The sequence below is a fragment of the Ornithodoros turicata genome, chromosome 4 (assembly GCF_037126465.1).
Source record: "Ornithodoros turicata isolate Travis chromosome 4, ASM3712646v1, whole genome shotgun sequence".
Taxonomy (NCBI): Eukaryota; Metazoa; Arthropoda; class Arachnida; order Ixodida; family Argasidae; genus Ornithodoros; species Ornithodoros turicata.
In genome coordinates, this window is record NC_088204.1 from 75,588,018 (window position 1) to 75,603,512 (window position 15,495).

At 47.0% G+C, this 15,495-nt stretch overlaps 1 protein-coding gene across 1 annotated transcript in view; it reads left to right on the forward strand.

Annotated features, from left to right (window-relative positions):
- Nucleotides 1–60: 60 nt before the first annotated feature.
- Nucleotides 61–15,495, forward strand: part of LOC135391897 (ras-related protein Rap-1A-like) — a 274,681-nt gene continuing 259,246 nt past the window's right edge. The window contains exon 1 of the mRNA XM_064622431.1: nt 61–183. The gene's annotated coding sequence lies outside the window, so the exon portion shown is untranslated. The remainder of the gene's footprint in view (nt 184–15,495) is intronic.

Genomic DNA, 15,495 nt, shown 5'->3' on the forward strand with positions numbered 1-15,495 from the left:
ATGTGACGAGGGCGCGTCGGGCGACAGGCTTGTCGAGCACGATTGTCCCTAGAAGTGTAGTTGAAGCCAAGACTGCTTTGGGGGGTAACTGGAATTGTCATAAATGGAGGAAGAATGTTATGCAAGACTGTCCGGAACGTCTGCTTGAACTCGATTACGCCACGGAGAACGTTCAAAAACAGGGTGAGTAGCGTTCCAGTTTTACGTCTCGGTGACCTTAGTGTTTGGTTATTCCTTTCTGCGCTTATCACTACGCTGCACGTCTGCTTTTGCGTGGATCGACACACTCTTGAAGAAAATTAGCGGCATTTTTATTCAGCAAAAACTAGACATACAAAACAGTGCTGAACGCTCGTACAACAGGGAGGTTCAATTTTCTCGAACGAAACACAACATCAGGAGTTCACACTGAACAAGCAATCACGACCTCTGCACAAGCACGTGCCTATTACCTGTACCTTTTACGCTTTCCGAAGTGACGGGAAAAACTTGATCGGGTAAAGGAAGTCTCTCATGAGTGAGGCTACCCTCCATTTAGTTTATTTTTTTTACGCGGTCAAAATAATGTCTTGTATCCTACGTGCCGGTGAGTATCACTGCAAGAATAACCGTGACGATTCTGGTCCAGCAAATTTGCAGTGTTTTATTTTCAGCAACGGAGAATCGAATGGTACTGTCAGGGACACTTCTAACTTTCTACTCGTTTCTGTGGCCGCGCTCCGATAAGCGCCACGCTAGCGGCCAAGGTCGCAAATAAAAAGTGGACTCGTCCATGGGTGGCCGGGTGCCGACAAGGTATCGCATTGCCGCACAAAGGCGTTGGAAGGACCGAGGAATTTACAATAAAGAAAAACGTAACAAGGGAAAGCAGACGCGATAACAAAGCGCGATCTTCTTGCTCCTTACAAAACAGGGCACGGCAAGTGACAACCAGATTAAGAGAGTGATAGAATTCCCTCTCACACCGTGTGCTTTCCTTTTGTTACGATTTTCTTTGTTTTTACACGTTCTTTCCAACACCTTCGTGCGGAAACGCGATACCTCGTCGGCACCCGGCCACCCCCGGACGAGTCCACTTTTTGTTTGCGACCTTGCCCGCTAGCGTGGCGCTTATCGGAGCGAGACCACGGAAACGAGTAGAAAGTTAGAAGTGTCCCTGACAGTACACTTTATAAAGGGGCCAAGGTGTACGAGACCGTCCCTTTAAAAGTGAATCAACATATGACTTCACTTATTTCGCCGTTCACATGAAGTACAGAAGCTCCTCTTGTTAGCCCAACGTAAGTGACCTTGAAAATAGTTCCGCGCGATAATTGCAAAGGGAGCAGTGCAGGCCGACCTGAGTGTTTTGCGTGCGATAGGTGAGTGTTACGGTGTGATATGTTAGACGTATACCTATACTATACTGCTTCTTCATTGTCCTCGTCAATCCGCGGCCTCTTGCAGAGGCGTCTGAGGTTCTTCACGAAAAGGAGAGGGGGAGCTCTAACTTAAAAGAGAGCACTAAGGTGCATGGTTCTGGACTGAGAAGTGCGTCAATTACAAAAGTGGGAGCCATTGAGGCGCTTACTGGAAATTTCTCATCCAAGCAAGCCGATGACGGTGGAGGACGCGATGCAGATAGGGAGGACATTTCGTGTCATTTTAATTTTTTTTTTTTTTCATGATCACCTCCAGGCGAAAACGAAATTGACATTACAGCAGCACAAACTGAAACACTTGTTGACGGCTTTATTAAATGCGGTAAGACAAATTTATAGAAGCAAGAGCAGTGGCGTGTTTATTTATTTTTTATTTTTGTTATCGTGAAAAGTACAGTGATTTCGTATGCAAAGGGTGTCATTGCTGCTGCACTAAAAAGACGCTGTCGAATGTTCTGGCATTGGCTTCGGCTAAAACAGCCAGGTATGCCACACTGTCATCAGATGTACCAGGGAACTGCTTAAAAGCTTCATCCACCAGCCAGCCTGCATCTGTGGTATGTATTTTGTCAGCGTCTTAGAAGCCACTCTCCGCAGAATAAGAGCTTTCCCTTCTATAGACGATATGCTTCCCTGTGTTTATCGACAACAAGGCGGCGTCCTTTGCTGAAGAGAAAAATATGGGTTTTGCTGCACCGTCTAAGCCAGGCTATGGCATGGCGTGCCGTTGCTCTTCGCGTATGAGGTTCGCAGGTACCGTATCACGTAGGATAATTGAAGGAAGGGATACTACCTATTGGCGTGAATTTCGTCCTGTACTTTTTAAATCTGTGTTGTTTTCATCCTACGGTAGCAGAGCTGAAAGCGAATCTGTCCCGGTTGAGACTAATGGATGAAAGATGGGGTGTCGGGACCCTGAGAGCGAAAGTTCAGGTGGGGGAAGGAGGAGGGGGGGGGGCGACTGCCCCCGTGGCCCCATCTTCCGACGCTCCTAGCCTCTTGCGAGAGCAGACTGCCCGAGTGAAAGCAAATGGTTACATCGAAATCAATATAATTTTGCTTGGGCGAAAAAGCTTCATGCACTGTGCAGTGCATTGAAGTCTTTGAAGGCTTTCCTGTCCTCAAGTCATGAAAAAAAAAAAAAAGAAAGAAAGCTCCTGCATTACTGTGCGACCTGCACTACCAAAGTCGAGGAAGTCTAATCCGCTACTCATTGCTTGGAGCCCGTGCTTGGAGGGTAATGCATTCACTGTATGTCCTGCAATTCTGCTCCTGGTACGCGTACACCAAGAGTCAAGCGTCCACCTCGTGTTGGAGGTAGACGAGGGTAGAACTTCCTTCCGCATAAATTGTATGCCGTCGGGTGACCTCATTTTTGATAAGATAGCTCTGATTCCCGCACTCACCGCGCGTGTTTGTTCCGTGGGTAAGGCTTGGTAACCCTTTCCCCCCTGGTGTGTCGTGTCAATGTAACCTCCTTTCTTCGCAGCTCCTTTCTTCAAACTACGAGCCGTCAAAAACGAGGCGGAGCCAAGGGCTCATTTCCACGGATTTTCGGTGAATTTATTTCGGCAATTCACATTGTATTACGAGTGGGACTATGTGCTATATACTGCGTAAAATGACAACGGAGAACCCATTTCCGCAAAGAAAACGTTAGGTTGCCTTGGGAAATTTCGGAGTTAAATTCAAGAAATTAACTTTCCGTCAATTCAAATGAAATAAAAATGTTACCAATATGTGGCAAAAGTTATTGGCAGAAAAAATCCCTTGACCGCATGTCTCTCCGGGGCCTACGTTTTTTACTATTAATTTCTATCATAGTTGGTGGACCACCCTGTATACCCTCGTATATAGGAACAACAGCTCATCATTCACGTGTGTAATTTTACAATGAATGAGGTAGAACTACCGTCCCAACGAGGGGTTGAACTGTTCTACCCATGGAGTAGAAATGGGGTGGCTGAACTACTTCTACCCCAAGAGGGTCGAAAATTTGGGACCACACACTTCTTCCCAAAAGGGTAGAAAAACCAAAGCACTTCTTACAACCTATACAGTTTTGTATAGGTTGTAAGCAGTGGTTTGAGCCTTGCCATAGATACAGTATCTGTACGTTATCCCTTTTAATATAGTCTGTGTCGCGCCCGTATGACCCTAAGCTACTTTTCACCTGAAGACACAGGGTTGTGTGCAATAAATTATGGGGGTGGGAGGAAGCGATCATCCAGGTGATGGGGATATTTTTATTTTTTTGGGAAAAAAAGGAATTTGCGCGTTGCATAGCAAGTCTCATTCTGAACGGAAGGTTCCTGCTGGCCTTCATTTTGCCCGAGTGGAATACGACGCTTACTTGATTACATGCCCTTTCTCGTACATGTTAACAACCGTGGACTAAAAGAATAAGCCATTGTTCCAATAGATAATAGCGAATAAGCCAGTGTTGGAGCGTTGTTATTACAACTTTACGAAAACGAACTTCAGGATGCTGTACTCGCTGTTCTCTGTTGTGACTGAAATTAAAAATTACGTTTGTGTCTGTAACGCGACTTCCTAGATTATAACGACCATGTCATAATCGGCAAACACTATGAGGAGTCCGTCCACACGATCCGCTAGGAGCGCTACTCATCGGCCCGCGAGATCTACATCATCATTGGACAATGTAAATTTGAATTGTGAACGCGCAGAAGCGGACGTACGATTACCGTAGCAGACGACAGCAACAGCTCCTATGAAAACGTGTAGAAGCATGGTGATAATGAACTTGGGACATCCACCGCTTGTACCAAAATACTAAGTACAAAGTATTGCAGAAACTGAGGAAGCAATAACCGGGGAAGATGGGTGGCGCCACCGCTAGCTTCCAAATGCGGCGCTGGGAAGGGGCGCCTATCGCATATTATTGCCTATGCTTGCCTATATGATGCCTATCACGATTATGTCGTTATAATCTAGTAGGTCGTGGTTCGTACAGCCCTCGATATCTAGCGTATTTTGAGACGTGTTTAAAAGAGGACCTCACGATATGACACCTCACGTGGCGAGATAAAAAATGAGGCGTCTCCTGCATTCTAGAAATAAGTGTTTGACGTCTAAGAACGGATGTAAATGACATCCTTCTGTGATTTGACATCGTTCTTGACGTAACAGCTTTTCTTCTCTTGAGGAATCATACACATGGAGTCTGTGAGGTGTGACACACCCTTTCCTGTTTAGGTCTGCAGTCGCTTGGGCAACGTTCTAAAACTTAACATCATATAACGCTAGACTTAGCTAGCTAGACTTTGAGGGAAGAGAAAAGTCTGGGGGCAAGTGTCAGATGGACGGGGACAAATTCTAACTACTTGGGGCGGGTCAATCTGAGAACGGCAATAAGAGGGTTTTGCAGACGCCACTTTGGGAACCATTACGTCACGTTACGGGAACGTCTGCGAGGAATCCCGAAACTAACTTTTGAAGGGCAGTGCAGCAAAGTCCAGCAGAAACGGGAAAACTATCGGCGACGCCATATATGGCTAGAGTCTGTTTTCGGTAGCACCTTCTCTCATTCCTTCCTCCATTCCTGTCGCACGCATTTCAACAACCACCTGGTGAGCATTGAACGAACTACACCGGGAACGTCGAATCGATCCACTTTGTGTGAACGGAACTCTGCATAGATGGCGTTTCTTGAAGGCACATTTTTATGGGCTCCCGCATTCTCCTCTCCTTTCCTTTCCGGAGAGGTGTTCGAAGATGAATACGTAACGTTCGCTAATAGCATTTATGTTTCGTATATCGAGTTGCGTCATTTTTACATCACGAGGCAAAAAGCGATAGTTTGACGGCACTTCTAATTCTGGTTTCGCTTTGCGGTGGCTGTGCAGTCATTGGGCATATGTAAGGTATGTAACAGTTCCATAAACGTTTCGATGACATAATGTAGTGGTGGAATAACAAGTATACCACATATCTAACCCCACACAGCACCATAGACGTTCTGATAATACTTTCCATTGACTTTCAGTCATTTCATTCCTAAAGCGCAGACTTTCACTGCCTTCCTGCTTCCTTGTCGACTTCTTCCTTTTAACTTATCGGCGTGCTGCTGGGAGCAACAAAGAAAAGAAGAACGCCACATTAACTGATCGTGGATCTCACGTGTTCCAACATCCTTGTCAATTCTGTCAAGTTGCATCAGTCCGCGCAAAATTTATTCGGCTGTTTTGTAGACGGATCACACAACAAGGTCCTAGTTACAACAAGGTTATAGTTACTTTTTGTTAAAAACCTATGTAACTGCTGTAAAACAAAATAATACCTTTTTTCTATCGCTTTTTTCACTTCAATCTTTCACCGAGCGTACGCGCCACACTGCAAGATGGAAGATTCCTAAGTTGAGGACAGATTACGGACGCCAGTCGCTAACCTATAGCCTTCCACATATACTAAACAGGTTTTCCGCACTGAATTTGCACGTTAATGATGTGTCATTGTCCTTCCTAAGGACACTAAGCATACGTGGTGCATTGTGTAGCTGATTGTGCTGATTTGTTTCCAATGTGCAGTGCAGGTATAGGTTCCTTTATATGTTTTTCTACGGCTAGATTTTGATATAACTATCAATGATGAGTGATAAAGGGTCGTGCCCTAGTCAAGCAGCTTTTTTACTTCTTTTTGGCCACCCTGTGATGTAGATGTTTTTACAAATGTTCCAATAAATGAAATGAAATGAAAATGAAGGTCCAAGTTCGAGGGACGTAGTGTTTCTTCAGTGTTATCGGACCGTTCCTTCGCTTGATGAACGGTGACCTCTGGGGACAAAACATTGCCCTTTCCTCAAACCCCGATTTAGGAACGATTTTTCCAGGAACGTTAACCGTTTATAAATCGAGGGTTGACTGCAATCCGAAAAACTCAGGGCCTCCTCGCACGAGCGTTGAGGAAATTGCTCAGTGGCATCCTCAGTAGCTTCGGTAGGGCATCGGGCACGTGCTATTGTCATGAACGCTGCTCGTGCGTAGAGCACTGTGTTCCCGATCGCTGATCTAACCGTAATGAAGGAATTAACTACCACGCTACATTTGCGTCTGCTGTGCAGGAAGTGACTCAGCCGTCAGCAAAGCGAACGAACGCGTTCGTTGCATTCCGGAAGTTCGTTAGCGGGTCTGAATAATTGGTTGGTGGAGGAAAGGACATTTCACCCTGCGGGAAATAGGACAGAGTCACACCATTCCTAACGTTTTTCTTTAAAAGTCCTCCGTGACAATTCCATGAAACATTCCATGAAATTCCATGAAACATGAAACAATTCCATGAAACATGAAACAATTCCATGAAACAATTCCATGAATGAAACATTTGAAGCTGACGTACGTACGTTTGCGCCGATGTGATCCTTCAAGGTTAGAGAAGAGCAGTAATAGAAAGAGGTGTGCGCGGGTGCGGTTATATGTCCGCGGATCCGCGCAACATCCTCGTTTGTGGAGAGAAATAGGGTAAGGTTAGCCAGGAAGACGCGGGCAAAACGCGACATTTTTTGCGTGACGCAATCTATCTCAGGAACGCTCTTCTCGATGAACTTCACACTTCACTGAGAGATGTCTCTACGTGTCTACTCTATCTGACATGAGAATTGTGGCCATTAGTGCACGCGTTGAAGAGAGAGAGAGAGAGAGAGAGAAATGTTTCTTCATGTCTGCAAGGTGCCGACCACGGCGGTGCAGATTCACCAGAAAGGGGAGAGTTCCTGTGTTCCTTTACTGAGTTCCTGTACTGAGTTCCTGTGTTCCTTTACTGAGTTCCTGGGTTCCTGTACTGGGTTCCTGTACTGAGTTCCTGTACTGAGTTCCTGTACTGAGTTCCTCTACTGAGTTCCTCTACTGAGTTCCTCTACTGAGTTCCTCTACTGAGTTCCTGTACTGAGTTCCTCTACTGAGTTCCTGGGTTCCTGTACTGTGTTCTTGTATTGAGTTCCTGTACTGAGTTCCTCATAGTTCCTGTTTTTCTTTTAATGAGTGCAGTGGCGGTTTACAAGTAAAATTTCTCAAAGTAAGCTCGCATTCTATTTGTTATTTTATATCTAACAACGCTAGCACGAAATATTGGCTCTCCGAGTTTTGTTGTTCTTGAGGAGAAAAAACTATCGAGGCAAGGACACGCGCGGGTCATATAACGCGACAGCGCTTTATTCGAAAAGGCACAAGCCAACCAGTAAGTAGGCTTTACCATGCCTGCCCATGGGGTATCACTTTTTTCACGTATTATCAGGGACATTTGGAACATAAGAGAAACGAACACGTTTAACAAAGCGATATACGAAGACGAAGGAAAACAAAAGCGACAATTGTAGGGAGCGTCACCACAGACCGGTACCTCATTTGCAAATGACCAGTACATCGCACGCCGATAACGGGCTAATTAAGAGTGCCTTTGTGATAATGAACTCCACTTAGCTTGCTTTTATTGCGTGAAATAACGGATACGTGTCATTTTTTTTAAGCTGTCGGATATTTGCTCTCCAGGGTCGGGGCAAAATGAGATGATTGTGACTTTTAAATCTAGCTATATATTTTTGTGTTTTGCTAAACGAGAGACCTCCTGTTTGCATTAGATTAGAGACCAGTAGGAACGCTCCTACTTATTCCGTCTTAGCGCCGCGAAGCAACTGTGGCTATGAGCGGCGTACAGATGTGGACAGATGGAGAGAGGACAGCAGGAAGGAGTGTGAGGATAGGGGGATAGTATGCGTCCTGTGCAGACTTCAGGGGGAACTGAGCGACATTCGTCTGGAAGGTCTTCGGAATACCCGGGGAGAATTTCGGCCAGGTTTCGGCCGGTGGTAGGATTCGAACCCACAACCTCCCAGTTCTCAGCACGACCTTCAGCAAATTCTCGTCTCATCTTGTCCTACTTTGCCGTATATAACGTATTGAATCCGTGTGCTTCTGGCGGATATCCGAACCTTTGTCCGCGAGTAAGCTGTAGTGTTTCAGCGGACGTCACCCAGGGGGAGCCATCATAATTGAGAGCACGTAATCGATCCAAGATGGCGCCAAAGTGTGCCATCCCTTCCATTGCTTTACCACTAACTGCCATTATTCGACAACTGTGGATGACGTACCGTTCCTGGGAAAGTATATATACACTAATAGATAAAAAATGTTTGTGCTAATTAACATTTTTCTCACGGTGATGACTTTCCTCAAATGCAGTAACCGCGGATGTGTGGATATACTCAATACCGCTTGTATCTCGTCAAAGACGACAGTTAGGAAAATGTAGTACGTATTTCTCCCTGTCAGAACCCAATTTCAGTGGCGTTGGTTGAGAGGCACAATAGATACCGGTTTTCTAGTCCATGGTAGCCATTTAGGGTGACGTACGCCGACTCCACCCTCGTTTGAAGCAGGCACCTCATGACTGCCGGTTAAGTGCCCCAGCAATGGACGACTTCAGAAAATCCCAGAGTGCTTAGCGCCGCTTTGAACTGTGGGAGCTTACTAATTCGAAAAGAAACGGGCTACCTCCAAACTGTTTGGATTTCTCCCCTACCGGTCCATTGTCCAAGACGTGTCAAGGTCAGCGAAAGCGAAACGTGAATGATTATTCTTCGTTCCCCCACTCAGTAAGCGCCCAGGATGCAACGCGTGCGCAAGGAGCACTGGGATTTTCTGAAATCGTCTATTAGGGCACGCTGCCATCTCCTTTTCGACGCCTTGCCAAGGAGCCTCATTCAACTATACCCACTCCCATATCACACTCTCTCCTGCGTGTCTTCTCGTACATATATACACGCATGCATACAACACCAGCACGTGTTGCAGCGTCATCTGGTGAACTCGGTGGAAAGTGACTGTTCTGAGACTGGAACACACAAACAGACAAACATTTCAGCCTCAGGACATAGTTACTTTCGAGCGTGACCTAATAATGGGCGGATTCAGGATTTTTCTGAGAGAGATAGGGGTCCAGCCTTGGCCAGCATGGTAATTACACGATTTGGGTCAATTAAACACTCACGCGGAGACACAAATTGAGGAGCGTGTTTCAAATCAAAAGGTGCGTGTTTCAAAACTAATGCATTGAGCCTCGTGTTGTGTTTGTCCGTTTGTGTGCCAGCCTCACAACAGTTACATACCACCGCATGTATGACAGGTTTCACTAAAAGGCGAGCGGAAAGACAGATCTTTAGGGGGACGGTAGATTCCGAAACTAGAGCGCCATTTTGCTCTTCGTTCGTCGCCGACAATACCGCCAAAACATTCGGCGCAAATTAACTGTCTCTGTTGCAATTTGATGTAATGCGCGGCAAGACCAGACGCAGGGTGTTGAGAAACTTCTTGAGAAGGAGAGTGAGAAGGAAAGCGCGCACATAATGCGCTTTCTTTCGCTCGTGGATGACGAACTACGCAACGGGCGTATCCCCTTTCCTTTGCGTGGCACAGTGGAAGTGACCTTAAAGAATATATATGCTCCCGCCAGACGGGAGTGGCGAAATAGGTCACTCATTTAGCTTCCACAGCAGACTTATTGTTTTCCAAAAATACGTCAGGCACTTAACATTTCACAAGTGGTATACCCTGCATTATTTCTAAACGACGGAACAAAAGCATAAGATGCCAGCTTGCGAAAGACATTTATGGAGCCTGACTTACTGTGCTTTCGCAGCTCCGTCTAAAGCGTCCTTTTCACAGCAGGAGCTGTTGGGAAAGCTGTGCTGTTTCCGTCCTTGTGATGATGATGTCGGGCACCGTTAGCAATCAGAAGTTTCTTCTGATGCCCGTGGACGGAAACAGTTATCCCTGGGACGTTTATTTCCGCCCTAGCAGACTCTGTGATGAGCACCAAGCCTTCACTTTACTCTAGCGTTGTTTTGAAGAACGTGTTTGATGGAATATGACATCAGCAATGGGACTCGAACCCATATACCCTAAAATTGCCGACCAGAGACGCTACCTTTATGCCACGCAAGCGCCCTTCTCATTTAGCACACCAAAGGGTGTATAACACCGTTTTCCCGTGGACGCTGTCATATTGAAAGTGCAGCGTCGTCTAGCTGGGAGAAGACGTTGAAAACTGTTTACCGGCCAAGCCAGAGAGAAAGAAAGCACACGTGCCGTGTGCTTCTAGCTCCCTGGTATCTCTTTCCTCCTTTCTGGCTTGTGCTGGCTGCAAAAGCGCTGGCTGTGAGGCTGGCTGGAAAACGTTGTATATACTGAGACACGCGCTGTCCTGGAAGGCAATTGTAGAGCGCCTACAGAAACCTCCAAATTTCACATTCTTGGATTGCTTCTTGAAAGATGCCATCTATACACCTCCCAAAGAGCAGCTCTACAGTGTCGCCTGCAGTCGATCACGGCCGCACCACTCACATTGGCAACCATTCTCGGCCCTGGGTTTAACCAGACTGACCATCGTCAAGTTCTTGAGTATTTCAAGATTTTTCTGCGGGACACTGGTCTCCTGTCTACCCTATGATCTGCCTGCGTACCTGTGTGCTGTGTGTGTAGTATTTTTGTGTGCTGTGGTTTTGCCTACCGTTCTGATGTCATACTGACTCCACTGACTATCCCTATTTAGCATCGTTCATCACCTCATCATCAGGACACATCACATCCTGTCCCATTGTGCCTTGGGGTAGTGGGCCGCACCTCAAGTGGCGAACTTCCCCATTCATTGTCATTAACTTATTTGTTGTTGTTGAAAGATGGATTATTGGACGCCCGTAATGTCGACATATAATATACAGCTATGTTAACAACGATGTTCTGCATATTAGATTCCGTTCTTGTGGACTTGGCACTTAACTACGCCTCACAATACACGTATGCCTTCAAGTATGGTTCCTTGTGTATGACGCACCGTTGTATTGATTGTCTTCGGTAGAAAAAGTACTTCGTGTTTGCGAGATATCCAACAATGGATCGAAATACATATAGAGAACATGACTATGACGAAGCGACGTCACGAGATCATGCCGTGTACATACTTGCTCGCTGCCCCAGCTGTGTTCAGTCAGTGCTATAGACATTTTGCAGGCTGGTTGAATGTGCACAGAGGTAAGAATGGTTTTCTTGTCATTGATTCTGTTGTCACGAAGCGAAATGGGTCGGGGAGTCGTCGAATAAACAGCGAACGGTTTATTAGGAAGGGAGTTGCCTCAGGACAGAAGCCGACGATATTTCGAACAGAGACTGTGTTCGTGAACCTTCCATTTTTCTGTAACCGGTCTGTAGCCTAGATCACTATGTTCACATAATCCCCTCCACACTCTAACAAAGCAGCCATTCACTCCGGCCGTAAAAGCCCGTACGGAACCTTTCTTCCCTCCGGGCTGTTGACCCACAATTCGCATGAACCTTTAAACACGTCACACCTAACCCTTTAAATACCATGCCAATGATGAGGACGGTGCCCAGAAGAAGAACAGTCTCTGTTCGAAATATCGGCGGCTTCTGTCCTGAGGCAACTCCCTTCCTACATTCTACCGGTTCGCTGGATTTCTACCCATCTATGAACGGTTTATTAGACTACTTGGTAGCAAAACACAAGAGTGATAGCTCTCTGAACACAACTGAGTCCAAAGAATGAATGCTCCAGCTTGGAGCGCACAAGCATTTAAGCGTCGCGCCGAAAAGTCTAGAAAGAGCACGTGCGCTTGCCAGACAGCAGGCGATGTGTCTGGAAGCTTCTTGCTTCTTCTTCAGCATGCGCCGGGATGAGATGTACCGTTTCGTGCCTGCCCTGGAAGTTTCGCGATGATGATTCGTGGCACTATCCTCTAGTGCTTTCTTCCACGATCCTGATGCACAGGACGTTACGCTCTCAGTCTGGCTGTAACCAGGAGTTTTGCTTTCATTGCCCCCACACGCGGTTGTGGGCAGTGCTCCCCCAGAAGTCGGACCTGATGGCATAGGAATCGCCGTGTATCCCACTTGTTTTTCGCATTCTCTATTCACCTCGACTCGTCCGACCTAGCCACCCTAATAGTCCGACACGACCGAAGACACCCGTAACTTAGGTACAACGTACGGCCTCCGCGAGTTGTCCTGCGAGGGACGCTAAATACCGTGTGACGTGTCCTCTGATTTTGACGCAATATTAATACACAGATCGTCCACCGTGGCGTGGCTTATCATCATAGTTGCCTCGCAACGGCAGGCCACGAATTATTATTGCTATGCTATGCCATGCTACTCGTACTCTAGAAGATCGTGGGCTGAAGAACTCTATCTCAGTAGAATCAGGAGCGCCGCAGGGATTTTTTCCCGCCGCGGGGAAGAGTGGGGCAGGGCAGAATGTTTGAGGTGGTGGTGCGTCAACTGCGTCCGCAACTACATTGTCTTGGCTCAGATGCCCTACGTTTCTGGAAGCCAGGGGGGAGGCAACGGCCCCCCACCCCCCTTGCTCCCCTGTGACGTCCATGAGTAGGATGATATAGAGAAGCTCTGCTCGGCCAGGTTTGACTGCATAATCGCGGACATTGCTTTACAGCAATCTGTTCGAAACCACGAAGGTGTCTCATTCGGTTTTCTTTGTTCCCTTTCTATCTTTCCAACCTGGACACATCGTTGTTAGCAAAAAAACACACACGAAAAAAAGAAAAGAAAAAGAAAACAAAGCCACTCAATCCGAACGTTTCCTGCTCGGTAGACCACTCGCATATTTACAAGAAGCATCAGCGCCAAATGACTAAACAACGGAATTGGATGAGACGCGCACTGGTGTAACATCACTGCCTACAACATTTTCGCCACTCTAGCATCCGAGTGCCCGCTCAGACAAGGTGCGGTCATCGCCTAGATGTTCCATCCTTCAGCCTTGATGCGTCCCCAGAGGTCTTATACGGTAACGGCTTCCGCCTTTGTTGGCTGAGCCAAGTCTGGCTATTGCTGCCAGTATTTTCCCTGCTGCTGGGGAAGACGGTAATCATGCGGTGTCTAAATAGCAATGCGCGGTGCCTGTCATTCCGAGGTTCTGCGCGCAAAGCCCTTGGGTGGCGACAGCGGAGAGGAGAGCCATTTAGGGAAATGTGGCGTTATGTACGAGATCAAAGGAAGGTGAAGTAACAACCAGAGCTGTGAAGGAATTGGTTACAAGTAATTAAGTTACAGTAATTACCAGTCCCTACATATACTTTCAACAAGGAGTAACTAACCAGTTACCAACAGCATGACCGCGCGGGCTGAGGCGTTCCGCTCGCGGGTGCTTGCCAGGGTCGTGCTGAACACTAGGAGGTGGTGGGTTCGAATCCTGCCACCGTCTGAGGTTCCCCATGGGTTTTCAGAATACTTTCCAGGCGAATGTCGGCACAGTTCCCCCTGAAGTCGGCCCAGGACGCATATTAACCCGGTGTTTCCCACTCCTTCCTGCTATTTTTTTCTCCATCTGTCCACATCTGTACGCCGCTTATGGCCACAGTTGCATCGCGGTGCTAACAAAAAAAACTATAATTAGTTACAATTTGCTCGTAACTTGTACTCTGTAAGGGGCAGTTACTCTCTGCTGCTAAACGACTGTATTAATTTCTGTATGCTGTATGGTGTCATTCTAAAGGGTGAATGGTTTTCTACTGCGGTTAGATTTTTTTATATTTTTCTTATAGCAATTGATCTTTCACAGGTTTTATATAGCGTTCATTTAAAACAGTGGTCCCCAAACTGTGGGCCAAACGAAGCGGCCCACAAATTAAAATACACGCAGTGGCCGCTGCTCTACGTTACCAGCAAGCCCGTGGCAGAAGACCTGAGGCTTAATCGCTTCATCGTCGTTACGGTCTTTACAAGCTAACGAGTGGCGGGAAATTCAAAAAGGTGGGCACGTGACACATTGCGCGTGACGTGTACCACGACCTTCACGTATCGCGCGAAGAGCGCCGTGCACGTGTTTCATCACGTGCACACCTTTTCAAATTTCCCGCCACTCGTTAGCCTGTAACGACCGTAACGACGATGAAGCGATTAAGCCCTTATCGTGAGGCTTATCGGAGGCTTATCGTGAATGCGCTTGCATGCGAGCTGCCCGACTTATATTGCACAGCCGAATTATTCACGCGTCGCTTCCACGCCTGCTTTCACGCCTGCTTTCACTTGTTCACGAGAGCCAAAATCTATGTCGTGATGTCCATAGGCGCCGACTGCGGGGGGGCGCGGGGGCCCTTGCCCCCCCGGAACATGAACTAGGGGGGGCGCCGCCTCCCCCGGGAAGTCCCGCTAAGAGACTGACACCAACCTTTGGGGCTCGGCGCGCCCGGGTCAAAAGAGCGAAGAGGAACCAACCCCAAAAGTGTATCTTGCAATTCGTAAAATACGTATCCGCCCACCATACTCATTATCACAGTAGAAGGTGAGGCGAAGAAACACAGAGGATGACACAACACATAGCTTGAATTTCGCCCAAAGCAATCAGATCAATGAAACGAAGCAGTCGAAAAGGTACCAGCAGCTGCCAGTGAGGTGTAACGGTAGGATCTTCGGAACGCATATCCGTTGGGAGCGGGTTCAACTCCCGCTGCTCCATTCCATTGACCATATTCATAACATTGCGCGCATTTCGGGACAAACACCGAGGATTCAATGCATTTTGTTCCTCTTGCACTCAGTTTTCAAAGGCGTAATGCCTTCAGTTGTGCACATGTTCACTGTTTACGTTCTCTCTGCTTTTTCTTTTTCTTTTTCTTCTGTTCTTCCTTCCTCTTATTTCTATACCAGTTCTGCATACATCATAAGATCCCATCAGAGTGTGTGATTCTTCAGCTTTAGTTTTGTGTTCTTCATTTTTCTTTTCCTTTTCTTTCCGTCTTTGTGTTTTCTGTTGCTTTCTTTTTTCTTTGCCTTTTCACTCTTTTTTTTTGGAATAACATACCGACATCCATCTGGTTTACCTTTCTTTTTTTCTTAATAAACATATCCCCCCCCCCCCGCGAGAGTACTTATTTCGCGGTGCGCCCTTGCCCCCCCTGGGAAAATGAAAACTCTCCGCCTCTGTGTCCACTTACTCCCACTAAAGACCACGGCGTCTCCGTCTATCGCGGCATACACGGACGCCTCGCCTTCATGGTGCACCGCGCAGTGGCGTCTTCTCGAATTAC